The 18413-nt window shown below is 40.8% G+C and overlaps 1 long non-coding RNA gene across 1 annotated transcript; it reads right to left on the bottom strand.

Moving 5' to 3' along the window:
• Nucleotides 1-2028: 2028 nt before the first annotated feature.
• Nucleotides 2029-14924, bottom strand: LOC134416668 (uncharacterized). The gene is made up of 3 exons (XR_010027321.1): nucleotides 14811-14924; nucleotides 2937-3109; nucleotides 2029-2107 (listed from the first exon to the last, which is right to left on the bottom strand). It is a non-coding gene; the product is annotated as an uncharacterized LOC134416668 (long non-coding RNA).
• Between the last annotated feature and the right edge of the window lie 3489 nt (nucleotides 14925-18413).

Below are 18413 nucleotides of genomic sequence, written 5' to 3'. Positions count from 1 at the left end.
TTTGCTGGGTTCCAAACCAAAAGTGTGCAACTCTTAACTGCCATATCATCAACTCTGAAAGGTAGATCAATATCCCATTGCTCTGTCCTGGTAGCAAGTTAGAAACCACCTATTCATGCTTGTGTTGAGGCCAGTGTTTCTCACTGTAAATGATGAAATTGCTAAGGTAAATGTTGCCTGTGTGGAACTCAGCATAATAGCTCACAGCAATATTTGCAGTTGTCACTCTTCCCAAGAAAATGCAGATTATAATGGCCTATGATTTTTTTCTGTGAGGCTTGAATCAAGATTAATCCAATGGATAAGATCTTTTCTGTGGCTTTCTCAATTTTTCCATCTAGCTTTGCAAATCTGAAGTGGGTACTGGGGAAAAGAGAAACTTTGTGATCTGTGTGAGATTCTGCTGCTGCCTTGGCCTAACTCAAAGAATTCCTAGGAAAGCACATTCAAATTTGAGCTTGCTTCTAAAAACACACAAATGGCAACTGCCTTCCTCTCAAATCCATTCTCATCTCCTACCATTTAGGAAATCAACTACAGATGAGCCCAACTGTGACAAACCATGTGAAAGTAAAACCAGTAGGATTTAAATGATGCAATTATAGATGTTGGAAACTTAGTTGCCTAGGTGTCAACTGCCATGGTCAATCCACAATCAAAAGGCAACTTCAAAGAGCAATTCATTTGACCAATCTCAGCCTGAGAGAAATTGCCTTCTGGAAAAGCCTGGTTTTATCCACTGACTACAAGAGTGTCTCTGCTAATTATCTTTGACTTAGCCACCTTTTAGATAGGTAGAGATGTATGTCACCTTACATCCACCATTCATGAAATAAAGATATTACATATTGATAGTTTTCAATATGTTAGAATTCTGGGTTTCCGAGCTGCAGAACTATTTTCTAGGTTGCCTCCAGTACTTCTGCCCTTTGACAGGAACAAATGCCCCTTGATTTTCCTTTACTTTTCAGCTCCACTGAAATGCAATGAATATTTGAGTATGGGTTTCACAATATTTGGAGGGTTTAACAGGTAGCTTTTAAAAACCCCTATCCTGCTTTGTTGTGCTGTCGTGAGCATACAGCAATTCCCTACAGCTAAGGGTTATCATTTTTCTTTGCACCAGAAGTTCATTTTAAGACATATCAAAATGGCTGAAAGAACACTTGAAGATGGTCTTTTCTGGAAGAGATTATTAATTTGCTTCCTGATTTTCCATGTTTGCTAAAATCTGCATTGCTCTTTTTGCTAATTCTTCATCTTCTAACCTGCCATTTAAGTTTATGCCCTTGGCCTTCAGAACCAAACCTTCCTCTTTCTTGATCTTGCAAATAGGTCAAGGGGCCAGTTCTTTAGTGCTTTCTATCACTCTCATAGACTTCACTACAATGAAGGCTTTGAAAACTTCTCTGGACAGTCAGCATTTCTCCTGGCTATTGCTCCTCTCCTTTATTATCAGAAAATTTCAAACTTTATTACCATTGCAACACCTTAATTTTTGTTAGATTTTGTGACTGTCTAATCAGCATTAGCAATTTAGTATAAGCTTGTCCAAAAGGTAACATTCATTTTGTCAGGACAGTAAAGGACTGAAAATGAGAGAATTTGTCTTCAATTACATATTACATAAAGATTTGCTGTGAATGCTGCATTCCTAAATTAAGCTATTCCTACTCCTTTCCTCTGACAAGAAAAGCTGTCATAGTCTTCCAGTCTGTTTCAATATTTTAATGTTTTCCTGCAACACATTACAAAACAATACAACCCAGTGCCCACCAGAACCTTCCCTGCAGCTTTTACCCCTCCATCTCCCTCTGCCAAGCACTCAAATTTGTACCCCTTGTTGCCTGCTGCCTTCATCTGGCATGGCTTAACCTGTAACCACTCTCATCACTGCTGATCTCATCACAGATTGATCATGTTCCTTGGCAATTGACTTTACCATGCCACCCAATGCCTTGGAAAGTAACTTACCGTCTCCAAAGTGGGATATTTGACTGTGGTTTTCACAAAAGTCTATCAGTTTTTCAGCTATACCTACTTTGGAATAACACTGTTCAGTTCCAGTCTGACCACATCCATGAGTAGCAGCATTGATGTATTAGGTCTAGAAAAAAAGCATTAATAAAAGATGTCAATGATAAGAAAATCTAATAGAAGGATGCCACAGTCCAGACAGCTGCGATACACAGAGCACCATCATACAATTTCAGAAAGCTCCAACCCATTACAGACTAACACCAAACCACACCAGAAGATTTCAGGTGTCTGCCCATACAGAGTAACACTTCACCACTTCAGAAGGCAGCAAGCATCTGCCCTTCTTGTTCTTTAGCCCAACCTTTTATACCCCTTTTATACATTTTATACTTTTATACATTGCACCTGTGTGCCCTCTGTTCCCTTTGGTGGTTGGTCAGTGCACCTGGGCACTCCATGGCTCATTGCTGTCCATGCTGTTCACCTGCTTCTCACAGGGATGAGGATAGGCCACAGCCCGTTCCCAATTGCCACAAACTGTACCTACAGGATTATACAAGCAAACCTAGGTATTAAATCATAGGACAGAACTGAGCAGTAATGTCTTCATGGCTCTCAGTGCCTCTCTGCAGTAGGGACAAGATTCCAGCTCCACTCACACCAGGGTCCTGTCTCTCTCCTTGGCCTCAGAGGCCCTGTTTGCAGTTGAACACTATGGCCATTGGGTATGTGCACACACAGGGAGGAATTTGTCTGGACTCAGGCAGGTGGTCCTTCATCTGAATCAGTCAGCTGTGCTGCCATCATTAATGGCATGTAGAAGTTCTAGGCTGTGATTCATCTGATTTATTTAGATATCTGCTTTAAGATGACATGAATCACATCTTAAAACTGCCTGTTTCTTACCACAGAGCTGAGAATGACAGTGATTTAAATGTATATAAATCACTACTTACCTAGAAGTAACATCCATACTAATGTTGTAAACAGTATCAGGGCCAGGTGGCTGGAGCAGCCCAGACAAACACTCCACTTCCAAGAAAGGATGGTGATGTGTGACCTTTCCATGGGAAAAAGCCCCAGTCTTGGATCTCTCCTCAGTTCTTCTTATGAGCTCTTTGGGGGAATGCTAGTTGAATGAGACCAAAATGATGTCAATGACTTTTCTAGCAAGTTTACAGCACGAACAATCAAGTTCATAGTTCTTGGTCTATGGCTTGTCACTCTTGATTTAATGTATGTTCCCAGAGTGTCATTGCTACTTTTTAGCAGAATCCTGATACCAGATACAGAATCCTAAATCCTTATAAGTTCCTCTCTCAGCTTTAAATGCTAAAACTGACTTGGGACCAGGAAATTTTGGTAGCTGTATTATTTCTCTCTTTTCTCAGGACACCTAGGAAATTTCAGGATCAACAACTTCTCACAGACAGTATTGCTTTGTTGAACTGCTTTACTGTTAAATCACAGTTTAGTATCACATGCCATCACCCGGTAACTTCAACAACTGCACTCACCTCCATCTGTTGTTAAATGTTTACTTAAGCCTGGAGGGAATGAGGTGCCCAAAGACACAGACACACAGTGGCAAAAAGCATTACTTTGTGATGCTGTTTCCATCAAAAAATTTACTCAGCCCCCATCCACAGCAGTTCTTCAACCTGTTCTACAGGATGGGAACCAGAGCTTCCCTGCCCACACGAACCTGCTCTCTGCTTATCCTGCCCACCTACATATGAACCTTCCAGCCCCTTGTACAAGGAGGAAGAGCTCCAATAGGAGGGGGTCAGCACCCCCTCTTTTTCATCCCAGAGCAATGTAGCTCAGTGCTTAGTTTCCATACATGCAACATAGGTCTGAAGCTGCTCAGTCAAAGAAGATAACAGAATAAGTAAGCTCCCATATTCTGTTTTATTGCTTTGGTTATACTGAGCTCTATTGGGCATCTATTAAATCTGCAGAATTACTGGGTCTTGTCAGGATATGGTATGAGATAAATAACTCTGCACAGCCCTGAAGAAAATAAGGTTATTCTGGCATGCAAAGAAGGAGTCCCAGCTCTTGCTGGAGCTGTTACAAAAAATTGAGCTGCCTGTGAAGCTCAAGCATCTCTGGCAACAACCCCATGAGAGTTTTGAAGATTTAAGTTTTTGATAGCAAAGATACAGATTAAGTTGGGTTTATGCTCAAAGGTCTCAGTCATTTGCCCAATAGAAAAAACGTCATTTCTCATGGTGGTATAAAAGGCTGACAGGGATAAAAAGGCTGACCCTGAATCTTGATGATATAGTGATAACTGTGGATTCTCTGTCTTCCAGCAAGTTACTTGGCTATGCTTTGAGGGTGGAGTTGATCTTGGGCCACTGGAATCCATTACAGAATCCCTAAAACAGTCTTTATAATGATTTTTCAATTTGTATAATCTGATGTTTTCAAGAAAGGCAATTTGAACACACTGAATATCTTGATGCAACCTGGTAGCAACATCATAGCAGGTGTTTCACTGAAATTTGTAATTAATGCAGAGCTAAAACACCTTTAGTTCATACTTTAAGATTAAATTTTCTCTCCACAACCCCTGCAGTAATTCTTCAGGGGACTGTAATATCATCTGTATCATATTTTTAGAAAAATATTCCCCCAACTATTGCTAGGGAACAATTTAAATTTCTCTATCCTGGATTTTAGTCTCAACTTTAAGGACTCCTTATCATCTGCAGCACAAGCTGCATGCACTTTTATACCACTTCTTCAAATATAAATAATCTTAAAATTCATCCACAAGAATGTGACCTCTGTATGTTTACCTGGCACAAACTCTAGAAAAAATTGTCCCTGTTGGGAAAAACTCAGACTGGGGAATCATTCCCTTTCTGACAGAACAGAGCACCAAGTTCACAGCCTTTGTTATTTTGAGACCTCTCTATCCACAAGAAGTTCTCTTGTGCTGCCCTCCTGCTTGGCCTCAGGGAATTTAGCAGTGCAGAATCAGGATTTAGCCTCTGCCCCACTAGAAACACCTTGTTCTTCCACCTTTGTGGCTTATTTCAGATGCAACCTCAGCCTATAGCAGCTTACAAGACTCTCACTGAACTGTCATAGGAGGAACAAAAAGTAAGACAGGGGCATGGGGATGGAAACAGTGATTGCAGCCAGGCTGTCATGCAGACTCCCACACCCATAGGGTGAGCATGATTCAAGCAGCTTTGACTCCTGGGAAATAATATGGTAATAGCTCTGTTCATATAAGCTTGTGGTTCTAGAAGGTTCCCCAGTTTTTTCCCCCTGATTGGTTGTCATTTGGTGTAGAGTTTTCCATATTCCTAGTCACTGTTTCAGATTGAACCCTTACCCTCAGATCCACCCCTCAACTGACCCTATACATGTATCCCACCTATCCTATTCTGGGTCTTTGGAATTAGTCCTATACCATTGCTGGGCTTCTCTTGTTTGCTGTTTTCATCATTAAACCCTTTTATTTTTTGGACAATTCCATTGCATCCATCCCTTTATTTATCACCACCTTAGTCCCGACTGACACGGTCCCGGGGTCACAGAGCCAAAGCCATGACAAGCTGCCTTTGCCCACCCAGCCCAGCTGGAGAGCTCTTCCTTGGTTCCTCACAGCATGAACAGGAAGAAGAGGTTTTGAATGACATCTCTTTATTTCCTTATCTTCAGAGGCTGCTTTAATGAGATATGCAGATTAGCAAACCAAAGTTAATTATTTTCTGACACAAATCAGGGGAGATGAATCACTGATTACTAAAGCAACGTTGAGATGTCTCTTTGCATGGCTTATGTAAAACAAAGGGAAAAGTGACAACCACACAAAGCTCTGGTGATGTCTGTAACACCCTCGAGGAAGTAAGTAGGGGTAGATATTTCCACAAAATATCTACCAAAATCATGGAATCATTTGGGTTGGAAGGGACCTTAAAGATCATCTAGTTTCAGTGCCCCTACCATGGGCAGGGAACCTTTCACTAGACCAGGTTGCTCAAAGCTCCGTCCAACCTGGCCTCGAGCACTTCCAGGGGTGGGGCACCCACAAAGACTCTGGGCAACCTGTTAGGGTGTCTTATGAAAAAAAAAAAAGAAAAAAAGTGAGTTTCCCAATTCATCTGCCTGAAGGCTCAATAAGGCATTCAACCAGGTTCTTCATACAGTTTCTGATAGAAAAAACCTAAGTGAGATTAACAGTTATCCCTCTTAACTATAAAGGCAGCCTAAGATCCCTTCATGGTTTAAATAAATGTTTGACATAGAAGTCAAGCAGACAGCTCCCATTCTAGACACCTCTTTTTGCACATTTGTCCCCTGGGCTTTTCTAATCACTCTGACAAATGGCTTTAAAAATACAGATTAAATGTTCTTACGAAGAAGTTATTGGGTTTTGTGGAAGGAAAAGAGTCACATGAAAAATTAGCTTTTCGTCTTCTCTCCTGGCTCTAGAAGTCATGGAAGAACTATACCCCCTGCAAAAAACAAATATGCTTGAACATCTAGGACTCTGTTAATATTAATAAATTAAGCTAGAGGCATAGGCCTGACCACTGGATTTTCTAGAGTGGCTACATCATTAGAATAATCCATGGCATAATTTTGTCTCAGGTCAACTAGCACTTTCCTACACAAGCCTCGGGTATAGTTTTGGAATTAATGTAAACTAGGGATTTTTGGAGTTAATACAAGACAGGGATCAATCAATCAATAAACACACAACATTTTTCAGAAGCTAAAGAACTCCATAGTGTGGTAATGGCCAGATAAGGCCAGCTGGCTTCAAGGCCAAAAAGGGCTCCAGGTTTTGCTGAGTTTACCACTGGCAGTATAACTGCAGTATATCAATAACTCAAAGCAATGAAACCAAAAGATCTATGTTGTCCCCTTAACCATTCTTCTGAAATTGCAATGAACTTAATCCATTTGTTGGTAAAAGGAGAAAAACTGGCATTATATGTTTAAGGCTAAAAATATAACGTAAGACTAACCATAATTTAATCCCCTTAGTGAAATCTAGACTCTGGATTTTGTGCTCACTGTTAGTGTCACTGTTTTCACATGCAGCAGTGTAAGGAAAGTCCTTGGGGGTTTTGAGGGGTTTAACTGAGATAATCTGGGCAGGTTACTGTGATATCGAAGAGTTGGGGTGTAACACCAGAGCTGCACAGGCTCAGAGGTTCAATCACAGGTTCTAACAATACTCATAGTTGTCCAAATTGTATCTTGCTTCCTGATAATGCATATTTGCACACTGACCTTTCACAAGGGTCAGTGAGACCTTTCACAAATCACACTGCCATGTGTGGCCAGCTGGTATGATCAAACTGTTTACTTCTATGTGGCACCTCCAGACGCTAAAGACATAAATTTGAAATGTAGATGTTATAAGACAGGCCTTTAAATCCATCCACTCTGTCTATTGTATTGCTGCCCTTTCTGTGTGATTTCAGAAGCTTTACCAATGCAAGAGCTGTGGAAAAACAGTCTTTTGCTCTGTGTACTGGAGCCTTGACATCTGAACAACTTCAATCGAAGCACAGTAGATTTTGTGATACCTAAAATCAGAGTAAGCCTTTTCTCCTCTGCCCACTGGAAAGGCTCTCAGGTGGCTGCTCACCTGAGAGGCCAACATAATAACTGCAAAGTTCTATGAAGTCCAAAGGTGAATGTGTGCCAATAAACACAAAATCAACATTTGTGAGCAACTGTGGCACGCAGGTCTCAAGTAGCGAAATGTTCTGTAAGTTTCCTTCAAGACCATGCTTACATTAGTATCAGAAAAAGTCAGCAAAGTCTTTACATCTTGTAGCCATGATATTTGCTGAAAAATCTTTTCCTTAGGATTTTTCCCCTGAGAAGCTGAGAGGCCTCGTAAACAATAATTATCTACTGCTGTGGAATGCAACAGGTAGATCTTTGATTGGTCTCATGTGGTTGTTTCTAATTAATGGCCAATTACAGTCAGCTGGTTCGGACTCTCTGTCCAAGACACAAGCTTTTGTTATCATTCCATTCCTTTTCTATTCTTAGCTAGCCTTCTGATGAAATCCTTTCTTCTATTCTTTTAGTATAGTTTTAATATAATATATATCATAAAATAATAAATCAAGCCCTCTGAAACATGGAGTCAGATCCTCATTTCTTCCCTCATCCTAAGACCCCTGCAAACACCGTCACAATATCTTACCCAAGTAACTCTCATAAGCAGCAAAGAATGTTGTGGTCCTAAAACTTCACATTTCACAATAGGAATACAGAACAATTTTGACTGTTCCATGTACATGAACTTTCAACTACTCAGTGTTGAGTCTCCATCTGAACCTCTTAGCATCCATTCAGGACCCTGCTCATTAAACAAATGTCCTTCAACATTTAAGAAGCTGCTTGTTCTAATTTTAGCAGTGCAGCAAGGACATGTTCTTACATTTCCCTTCATTGCCGTATTGTCAGCCTCCCAATTTAACACTAAAGATCTTATTTCCATGTCACAGACAAAGGTGACAGGAGAATTGATAGGGTTTAATTTCAAATATTGCCCTGTTCCCTGCAATTAACTTTATTTCTCTAAGTTGGATGAGAAGAAAAATGTCTTACTCTGCTACATCCGTTTCTGTTATACCTGGTGATTCTGCACTAGCATTTGCCTCATTAAATTGAATGTCCCTATATGACACTGATGATGTTAAGATTTGGAACAGAAACTTTAGGATCCATCCCAGCAGAGAAAGAAGATAAATGTCTGGATGCAGATGCACCATAATGCATGGAAGAAGCAGGGTGTAAGAATGGCATGTGTTGGCACCTAGATTAGCTCCTCATCAAGTTCATAGCATATCTACCAACAGTTTCTGCATGTCTCACACCCAGGCTCGGTTAAAAAAGGAGAGCCTAAAATAAAGAACATCCTACATCAAGACTAAAACAAAGATTCAAGACATTACAAGATGATGGTAGGAAGATGAGGAACAGGGAATTTCATTTAAAAAACCTTTTTTACCTGAAGGGATGTTTAAAAATGGTAGTTGTGGAGTCTTCACTCTTGGAAATACTCAAAACCACACCTGGTATGGTCTAAAGGAAATTGCTTTGGTTATCCCTGCTTTGAGCAGGTGTATTAGAATAGATAATCTTCAGAGGTCCCTTCCAACCTCCACCATTCTGTGATTCTAACAGGGCTGGATCCTTAAAACCTCTTCTTAAGGAGACAAATAATCATGAGCAAATTCTCTGAATGAGAGGCAATGGGATAGTGAGACGACATCAAGGTCATCAGGTCATCATCAGCTTCTGTGGGTGCAAAAATGCTTATCTGATATTATCAAGTGGTCATCAAACTATGGAGAACCCAGGAAATTTGATGAGTACTCAGTAATCAGAGTCCTTTGTATGTTTTTCCTCCAGAATGCACATGGACCAGACTACCTTGCCTACCTGATCAACTTGATCATCTCAGATGCCTGAATCATGGATATGTGACTTGGAGACACATGTCTTAGTGCTTGAGATCATTCAGGTATGAGGGTGGGAGAAAATGAGATAACCTTTCCTTCCATATAACATCTGCCTCTGAGCTTTATAAAATTGTTTCTACATTGGTGCAGCATTATTTCCTACAGTGATGTGATGCAATATGTGGCAGTGTGAGTGACCTTTTTCTTCCACAGAAGCACTGTAAAATTCAGAGCACAAGATTCAATGTAACATTTCCTCATAAGGGATAAATTAATACTGACCCAACTCCTCACCTTTGTTCATTTTTAAACTGCTTTTCTAAAAGATATGGGCTAGTTCAGGTAGAGGAAGCCCAAGGACCTTTGTTTCAACTCAGGTCAGCTCACACTATCAGAATTAACCCTTCTTGCCCCAGAGCTGACAGCTACATTAACTTATGAGTACTCAGTTAAAAAATACAACACATTATGTCTAATTTTGCACATATGATTTTCCATTTTAATACTAGCAAACAGTGCAAATTGTCATGTCAATGCAGTAGCTCAAACTAACCTTGTTTCTGGTAGCTTCCATCAAAATCTTAAAGACTGTAAGACTCACTCCTGTTCAACTCCTTTTACTCTTCTTCTTCCTTGATCTCCAATCTCAAGCACACAACACTTTTATGAGCAGACTGTTTTGACATTACCCACAGTACAATGATGAGATATGCTGCATGTCAAAGGCAAGCAGCACCATCTGCCAGCTCTTTCAGAGCACTGCAAGGAGCAGCAGGCTTGCACCAAACTTGGGCAATCCTGCAGTAGAAGTGGGTGAGCAAAGGAAAGATGATATTTCTCACACACTCCCCAATTCTCTATAAAATTCTACAGTAAAAATAACTGTTACGTGCCATTGAATCAGTTCATGACTCAAACTAATCAAGATTTTTTGAAATAGACCAAACTACAACATATTTTTCCGAACACTTTGATTTGTTGCAATAAAAAAGCATTCAAAGTAATATGCTACTTTAATTTAAAGGCTTTGGGGAAAAAAGTTTCCTAAGGTTCAAGATGGATATCTGGCAAAAGAGACCTGACCACAGGCATTCACATATAACCACTATTCTCTTGTCTCAGATGATCCTCTAATTTTTCCCCCAGAGAATCTCTAAGATAGAGTGTAGGGGCTGTCTCTAGCACACTCATTTAATGTTCTTTCACTCCATTTGCTCTCCATCCTCTTTCCAAACATGTGTCTGAATTAATATGTCTCCCTGCACAGGGACAATTGGTTAGAGACTTTCCAGATGTTCTTTTTAAAGAAACTTTTGGGAAACAATGCTTTTTCTGGTAGCATACAAGCAGGTTAGTTATGAAAACAACCTCCTCCTCTGAGGAGGAGTTGATGCAAGACATTCTCCCTGATAAAAGAAAAAAAAAAAGATAAAAAAAGTAAAACCAAGATAGTTTTCCAGACCTCTAGCTTCCAAAAAATAAACACATGCCACAGCTCTGATCTCCTAGAAAATACCCTTTCCTCAGACTGCTCTTCTATACAGTAGTGGGAATTAGCTTTCTGATGGATGACATGTTTTAATTAGTGACAATAGCAGACTGAGTGAGGGGAAAGGAAGATAAGTTAGTCTGTAGATTTGCAAGTTCTGGCACAGAAAACATGTAGCACAGCAAGATCTAAAATCCAAAAGGATCCAAATACTAACACAAGGCAAACACATGCCTTTTCAGATGCTTAATACAGACTTCACATACTTCTAAAAGCCATCAGTTGAGTCCAGACAGAGTACCAGCTGGTGTCTGGAGATAAGGTGTTTTGACTTCTAGCTTGTCACTCATTTGTCACTCAAAGGAAAAACTGCAGAACTCACAAGATGACTAAGACAATATTTGAAAAATAAAGGGCATCACTCCAAAGACAGTATTCCACATGCTAAACCAACAAGTGTAGGCAGAGGATCAGCACAGAGTTGGTAGCTGGTTCTACTCATATAGTATAAATCAAGCTTGTGAAATACTAAATAAAACAGAGTAGCATAAAATATGCATCTGGGATGTCCAGCCTCTGGCTCATCACACAACCTGCCTGGCCAGTGGCAAGACAAAAGGGACCCCCTGTGGCTTTCAATTGTGGTTTCATGTTCCTTTGCAACCTTGCTCATGCTGAACCTCTCTTTCCATGGGAAATCTGCAAATTGCAATGTTACTAACACACAATTTACTAAATTTAAATGTTTTTGTACTAGGAGGACTCAAGTGAAACTGGCTGTTGTTACATTTTAGCATCTTTCCTGATAAGTTATGTATCTTCCACATCTTTGTCACATGCACAGGGCTGCCATGTAGACATTTGCCTGCACTGTAATCCTCACTATCCCTACACTTACAAAGATGAAAATGTAGCAAATAAGACTAAATGCAAAATAGAATGTGCATAGGAGAAAGTCACAAGAGTCTTCACATGAGAAAAGCAATTTTTTTTCTGTTTCCCTATTTAAAACATGGACATATTCTCAGCTTCTTGATATTCATTAGCTTGATAATGAGTAACCCACACTATTTGCTTCTGGGATTATTTTATTTATTTTGCAAGTTCACCAAGTTTTGCAAATTCTCTGGAACTCAACGCACATGCGCACATTCACACAAGTCTGTTACAAATTCTTTTTGTCAGAGATCCACCAGCTGAAGTGAATTAGAGAAGCTAATTTGATCCCCATATCTAAGTGGTGTGAGAGAACATCTGGCACTGTGCCACTGCAGAATCTCAAGGGCAGACCTGTCCTATCTCACTGATACAAATCTAACTACAGTACACAGGGCTGCCATGCCAAATCACACTCCCAACCCTCACCACACAATTAGAACAGAGCAAATCATCTCACAAAAATCTATGCTATGCCAAAAGGATGGCATGTTTTCCTGCAGAGTTTTTTCCCTTATCTCAGAGGATGTGCAAGAATGAGCTAGGAAAAGGGAAAGGCAAATTTGCAAGCAAAAGAGCTCTGGAGGGAAAACGATTCATTTATTTTCTTTCCTTTTTTTTTTTTTTTTTTGTTTGTTTTGTTTTGTTTTGGTAATGCCTACAGTGTGGAGTCCCTATGTCTCATAACTGGCTTTAAATTGGCAACAGCAGCAAAGTTTGTTACAGAATGGTAAACTGCAATCCTTGACTGGACCTTAGACAAAGTGCCTGAGCCTTTCCTCCAGCTACACAGTCCCCATGGGATAGATCTTTCTGCAGCTCCAGGCTTTCTTTGGCAGCCCCTTTCCAACTCCACCCCAGCTGCAATCTCTGGGATGTCTTGGAATCTCAGCACCCAATACTAGGCTGGGGCACTAGCCACAGACCACTGTTATAGATGGATAATGAGATGATTGGCTCTCACAATTAAAAGAGAACTACTGTCACTTTGTCTAAGGTCCAGCCAAAAATTGCAGTTCAGTACAGAGACAAAAGATAATCTCAAAGCTATACCTGTAAAAGGTAGGAAGGTGTCTTTCCAAGTAAACTAAAGACAGATGCCAGAAGCCACTTTGGAAGAGCGCCATCAGCTCTGCTCCTGGAGCTCTGGGCTTTCTCTCAACCCAACACTGAAGTAAAGCAGTGGCATTACCAGAGCTCATATCCAAAGAATTCTGATTGGGAAAGATCACTGGCCTATGGCTTAGCTTATTGCTTGGGACAGGACTAGATCTGAGAGCCACAGAGGAGCAGAGCTGGAAGATGACAGAAAGGACTGCAAAAAGTATCTTCTTTGGATGTGGTGTAACTGGGAGAAGGTTTGAGAAGGTTTGAGGTCCCTGTCCAAGGGACACTCTAGGATTAGGTTTAGGGTCAGGTTAAGAGAAAAAGCTAGCACAAAACTACAGCTGTAGGGACCCAGGAAAGTATATTCCAAAGCAAACTAAGGGCTAATGCCCTAAACCTTCTCTAAGGAATATTCAGCCCAGAGGAAGCTCTTAGCTTAATGGCAGTGTGGTTTATTCTCACCAGAACTTTCTAAACCTCACTAACACTTTTCTGATTTAATAGTGACTAAAGAAGTTGCATACAACAGCACTGGTAACATCACTAGGAGATAAAATCACAAGGAAGCAACATGAAGCACTGTTGATTAGGTTACAACACAGTAGAGGGTGTCATCTATAGGGATTTTTGTTTTAATAATGTTTAGGTGCATTACAAAGCTCGTGCGTGTTTGTGTCCCTATCCAGTGGCCCTGAGTGCAGGTTTTACTGACTGTCCCCATGCTCACAGTCACAGGCAAGTGGCAACTCAGTCTCAGTACTGATCAAGAGGAGCTTATAGAAAAATATTGCAAACTTCTTACAGAGTAATGGCCACTGCTGCTTTCTGTTGTATAAGAACTAGACCCGGTAGCATAACCTCAGTGACAAAAAACCTTCCCTGCTGTCTTCTCTGTCAGCGCTGTCATAAATCTCTGTTGGATAATATGCACACAAAGCCACTCACACACATCTCCAAGTGTTCTGCTGAGGTCCCCATGAGCTAAAAGCATCAGAGCTGCCACTGAAAGGAACATACTGTGCTCGGGTCTGCAAAGGGCACGTAGTCATTCACAGAGAAATGGCACAGTGGCACCTAGTGGTTATCACTGCCTTAGCTGTGGTACTTACCAAGCAATAATCCCTGATTCACTAGGGCCGTGCCCTGCACCAGTGCTCAGACAGGGAAATCTAAAAACTGTAGGGCTATAAAAGCTAAATTATAAAATACAAAACCTAAGGGGCAGGTGAAATCTGGAGGTCTGTCTTTCTGCCTCCCTCTCCCCTGAAGAAAAGCCCCCAAGCATGAGGGGCCAATCCCAGGCTCAGTCATTCTCAATAGCTCTTCCAACAAACAGCTTTTATGAACTTGTCCTTAACTTCTTCTCAACTCTCCTTCATCTGCTTCCACATATTGGAAGCAGATCATGTGGATATTTGTACTATACAGGTATTTGTCATCTATTGTCATTGTTTACTCATTACCAGGAAACAGGTCAGTCCACTTCTTTCTAAACCTCTGTCACCTTGATGCTCTTCTCTAAAATAATTTCAATTTATTGTTGGGATTTTGTTTAGGAAAGCAGTTCCATTTTTTTGTCACAGTGCAAATAAAGGCAAGCTTATCTATTATTCAGCTAATGAGGGAATTTATGCTGTCCATTAGCAACTCAGGCTAAGAAACTCCAGAAAAGCAAACAAGGTTGGTGGTAACTGCCCTACAGAAGCTTTTATTTTCCAACCCCATCCCCAAAATAATCAATTTCTTAATGAAAGCTAGATAAGCATTTGAAAAAATAAAACAGCAATAGGAAATCAGGCCAAAGAATCAACAAAACTGTACCTTGGAAGAAAACTACTGACCAAGCTGAAAGGAGAGGAGCATGACAGGGCTGCAGAACCCTGTCCCATCAGCCAGTATCCCCAGGGATGCAGGTACCACTAGAACTGCCTGGAGGTGCAGGGTCCCCCTTCCAGTCAGACTTGCTTCCACCAACCTGAAACAAGCAATCAATCAAACAAACAAACAAACAAGTAGAGATCTACATCAATAACACCTAATAAAATACCCCTTCACTGCCACTCATGGTACTTTCCCCTTCTTTTTACAGTTTCCCTTGGTGTACATACACTGCTGGACTTTTCAACTCCCTCAAATATCTCCTCTTAGTCTTGTTCCATCACTTCTCAAATGTCCTTTAAAACCAACGCTTCTGAAAGCTTCCCTAAAACACAGGCAAAGCCAGGCTGGCCTCTGTTTATTGGAGCTTAAGGCAAACTGCTGTTCAGGGGTACAAGGGAACTAATACAGCCCAAAGCAGCTAAATGAGGAAGGTTTCTATATTCAGTGACTTAGTAAAGCAAGACACCAGGAGGGGAAGCTGAGGTGGACTCACAAGCTATACATGAGATATCTGAAAACACTGATTTCTGCTGAAACACATATTTGTAACAAGATCATACAGCTTCAGCCTTTCAGAAACAATTAGAAAACATTTCACTGGTTTTAAACTTACTTACAGTCCCTCTAACACAATCTGACAGGAAGGTCTGTGGTGCTGGCTCTTAGATTTTCAATGGGCTGATGCTTTGACTTTCTTGAGCAGAGATGTTAAGTGGCCAAACACATGCTGCAAACACGTGCAGTGCTTATCTAGCAGAGTAACAGTGATTTGATGTGTAGAACTACACAGAGCTATTAAGCTTGTGTGGCAAAAGCTTACCTCAGCAGACAGTCTTGCATAGAAATAGTTTGACATGCAAAAGAAAGCATTAACTATGCTCTGTTCACTGTACAAGTAGGTGGCAAAGATGGGCCTTCATAGAGTCAGGAACACTGGAGGTGATCCTCAGAGCCACAGTTAAATCTGGGTGCTCAGCATCAAATTCAGAGTTTTAATATCTCCAGGGATGAAGGTTGCAAAATCTTTGTGTGCCAGTGTTCAGTCACTCTCAAAGCAAAAACTGTTTTCCCATCACATAACCATTTCCTTTGTTGGAATTTTTCTTGGTTGAAACATCTTCCCTGGTACTTTCTCAAGACATAGTGGGAACTCAAGCTGAGGACGCTCTCCTCACCAAGGAGAACAATCTGTGCTCATGAGCATTCAGAGTGACTTCCAAGGCTTTTCTATACAACAGGTCAGCCTATATGCCATACATTCAAGTCAAACCTATTTTTCTTAATGAAAGACAGCTATTCTTACTGTATTACAACAGATTTTTCTCCTTGGGACAAACGGTCAAATAAAACAAGGCAGTCATTACTCTGAAAAATGTCAAGTCACTTACTGGACTTCCGTAACATTAATTATCCACTATATGTGTCTTTTCTTGACAATCCCAGGGTGACTTCCAAAGTGACAGACAGTGTGGCCTGCCATACAAGTACACATGACCTAGTCAGCCCTGAGATTCATGAAGAGACTGTAATTCTATGTTTAGTACAGAAGTGAGGCTCAACTGGAGATGCTCCTAAAGGATCTTCTGAACTGCAACAGTCCCTGCACCAAGCATCATGTTACTTCCTGAAAATCTTATTGGTTTAGTTGAAATGGTTTTGTGTAATTTTTTCTTTTAATGCAGAATATTCTGGTAGAGCTGCCAAAAGAGGCAAAGGATTTTATTTAGCTGCTGAAAACACTGTTTCTGTCAAGCCTTGTTAGATACTTCAAGCTAGAAGGCTGGAGACTTGCTGTGCTTGCAAGTTGTTTGATCAAGTTGAAGAAAACAGGGAAATGGACCCAGAAGCAACTCCTTCTCTTTTTTTTCGCAAAACAAGAATTTATTTTTCCATTCTGTTCCTACTCCCACTTTGAAAATGTAGTCACAGGAAGAATTGTTATTATGTACTCTTTGGGACAAATTTTGGGAAGTCCGCTCTCATATAACCAACTGAATTTGAAAGTTTTCATGCTTCTAAACTGGATGCTCATGCTTGCACCCTCTCTGATATTCTGGTACCCGAGACTTCTCCTCTTACATCATGCATTCTTTTGCTTCTCACAAGTTCAGCAGCATCCTCAGCACAGAGGCACCCTCAATAAACCAACACCTTATTGACTATTTTCCTTTTGCCACTGAAATCTGAGGCATAGAAGTCAGAACTGTTGGGGTCCTTCCAGACTCTTGCTTCTGAACCCACCCCTTCACTTGTGCAGATGTTTCAGGGAATTTAGATCGATTAAATTTAACTGCTGAATACAAAGCCAGGAGCTGCCAGCTGGGTCTCCCCACATTCTTACTGTCACTGCTTCCAGCAGCACCAGAATGACATGGTGTCGACACGAGTGACACCTTCATCGAGAATGGCCAGTCCTCCCAAACTTCTTCACGGGCAACAGTAAAATTAGTCTGGCAGTTATTATTGTTAGAAGTACTAAAAAATAGTATTTGCAGCTATTTTAAAGGAGTGGGTGCATCAGATCCCAGCAGAACAGAGGCTTCAAAGCTCAAGGGAGGGGCCTCTTACAGGTATCCTGCTTCAAACAATATTCTAGAAAATGCCACTGGAAATCCTTCGGATGCATCTTGCAATCTCGCTGTCCCACGTGGCCCAGACGAATGACAGATGACTTTCCATGTCAGAGTGTGTCACTGTTCCCATTTCACTTGCTATCAGGATATAACCTAAGAGAGAAGCATCTGGGAATGTGGTACCTTCTGTTATCAGGCATAAAGAATAAACCTCATACTGCAGCAGTCTGAGCTGTGGCTGCATGATCAGGTCTGGGTGCCTCTAAAACTACTGGGTTTTCAATGCCATTTTGAGAGTACAGAAGTGATGACAGAATGGCTGTGAAAGAGGCTAATCCCAAATAAATTATGATACAAAGAAGTGGAATGACAAGTCCCCCTGGGAACCTGAATGACCATGATAGCAAAGAACTGGGAGAAAGGCATGGATTTGAATAGGTGAATGCTCCATTTAAGCAACAGAAGAGGACAGATGGCTGATTCTAGCCCTTTGCTAACTCCAAGTGACTAAAATTAAATATATGTTAATAACACAAAAGAAAATTGTGTGAATTTGCCTGTTCAGACAAAGCATGTTTTACTGTGAACTGCACTACAGAAATACTCAGCCCCATCTCAATTTGGAAGTCAGAAAGCAATCAGAACTTGTAAACTCAGAATGCCTCTGTGTTATGCTCTTTAAACTCATCTGCCAAGGCAGGAACCAGGCAAGACCCGTGGAATACAAGATTATTTCTTACATTTATAATATTGATTATCTTGGTGTCCTATGTTCTTCAAACACAGCATTTCCTTTGTGTGGTAACCAATTTCAGGTTTGGTATCAGCTGGCTCCCCTGCACACCTCCATGAGGTGTCCCAGGCTCATACACGGAATGATGTATCCTCATCAGCCTGGAAAATCTGCCAAGTCCCTTCTAATCCTGTCCCTGCAAATATCTAGGGATCTTTAAATGTAGACTCAACAACTTGTCTCATTAACCTCTGCAG

The sequence above is a fragment of the Melospiza melodia genome, chromosome 3 (genome assembly GCF_035770615.1).
Source record: "Melospiza melodia melodia isolate bMelMel2 chromosome 3, bMelMel2.pri, whole genome shotgun sequence".
In the NCBI taxonomy this organism is placed as follows: domain Eukaryota; kingdom Metazoa; phylum Chordata; class Aves; order Passeriformes; family Passerellidae; genus Melospiza; species Melospiza melodia.
Note: the sequence above shows the minus strand (reverse complement) of the source record. Positions and strands in the feature narration are given on the sequence as shown.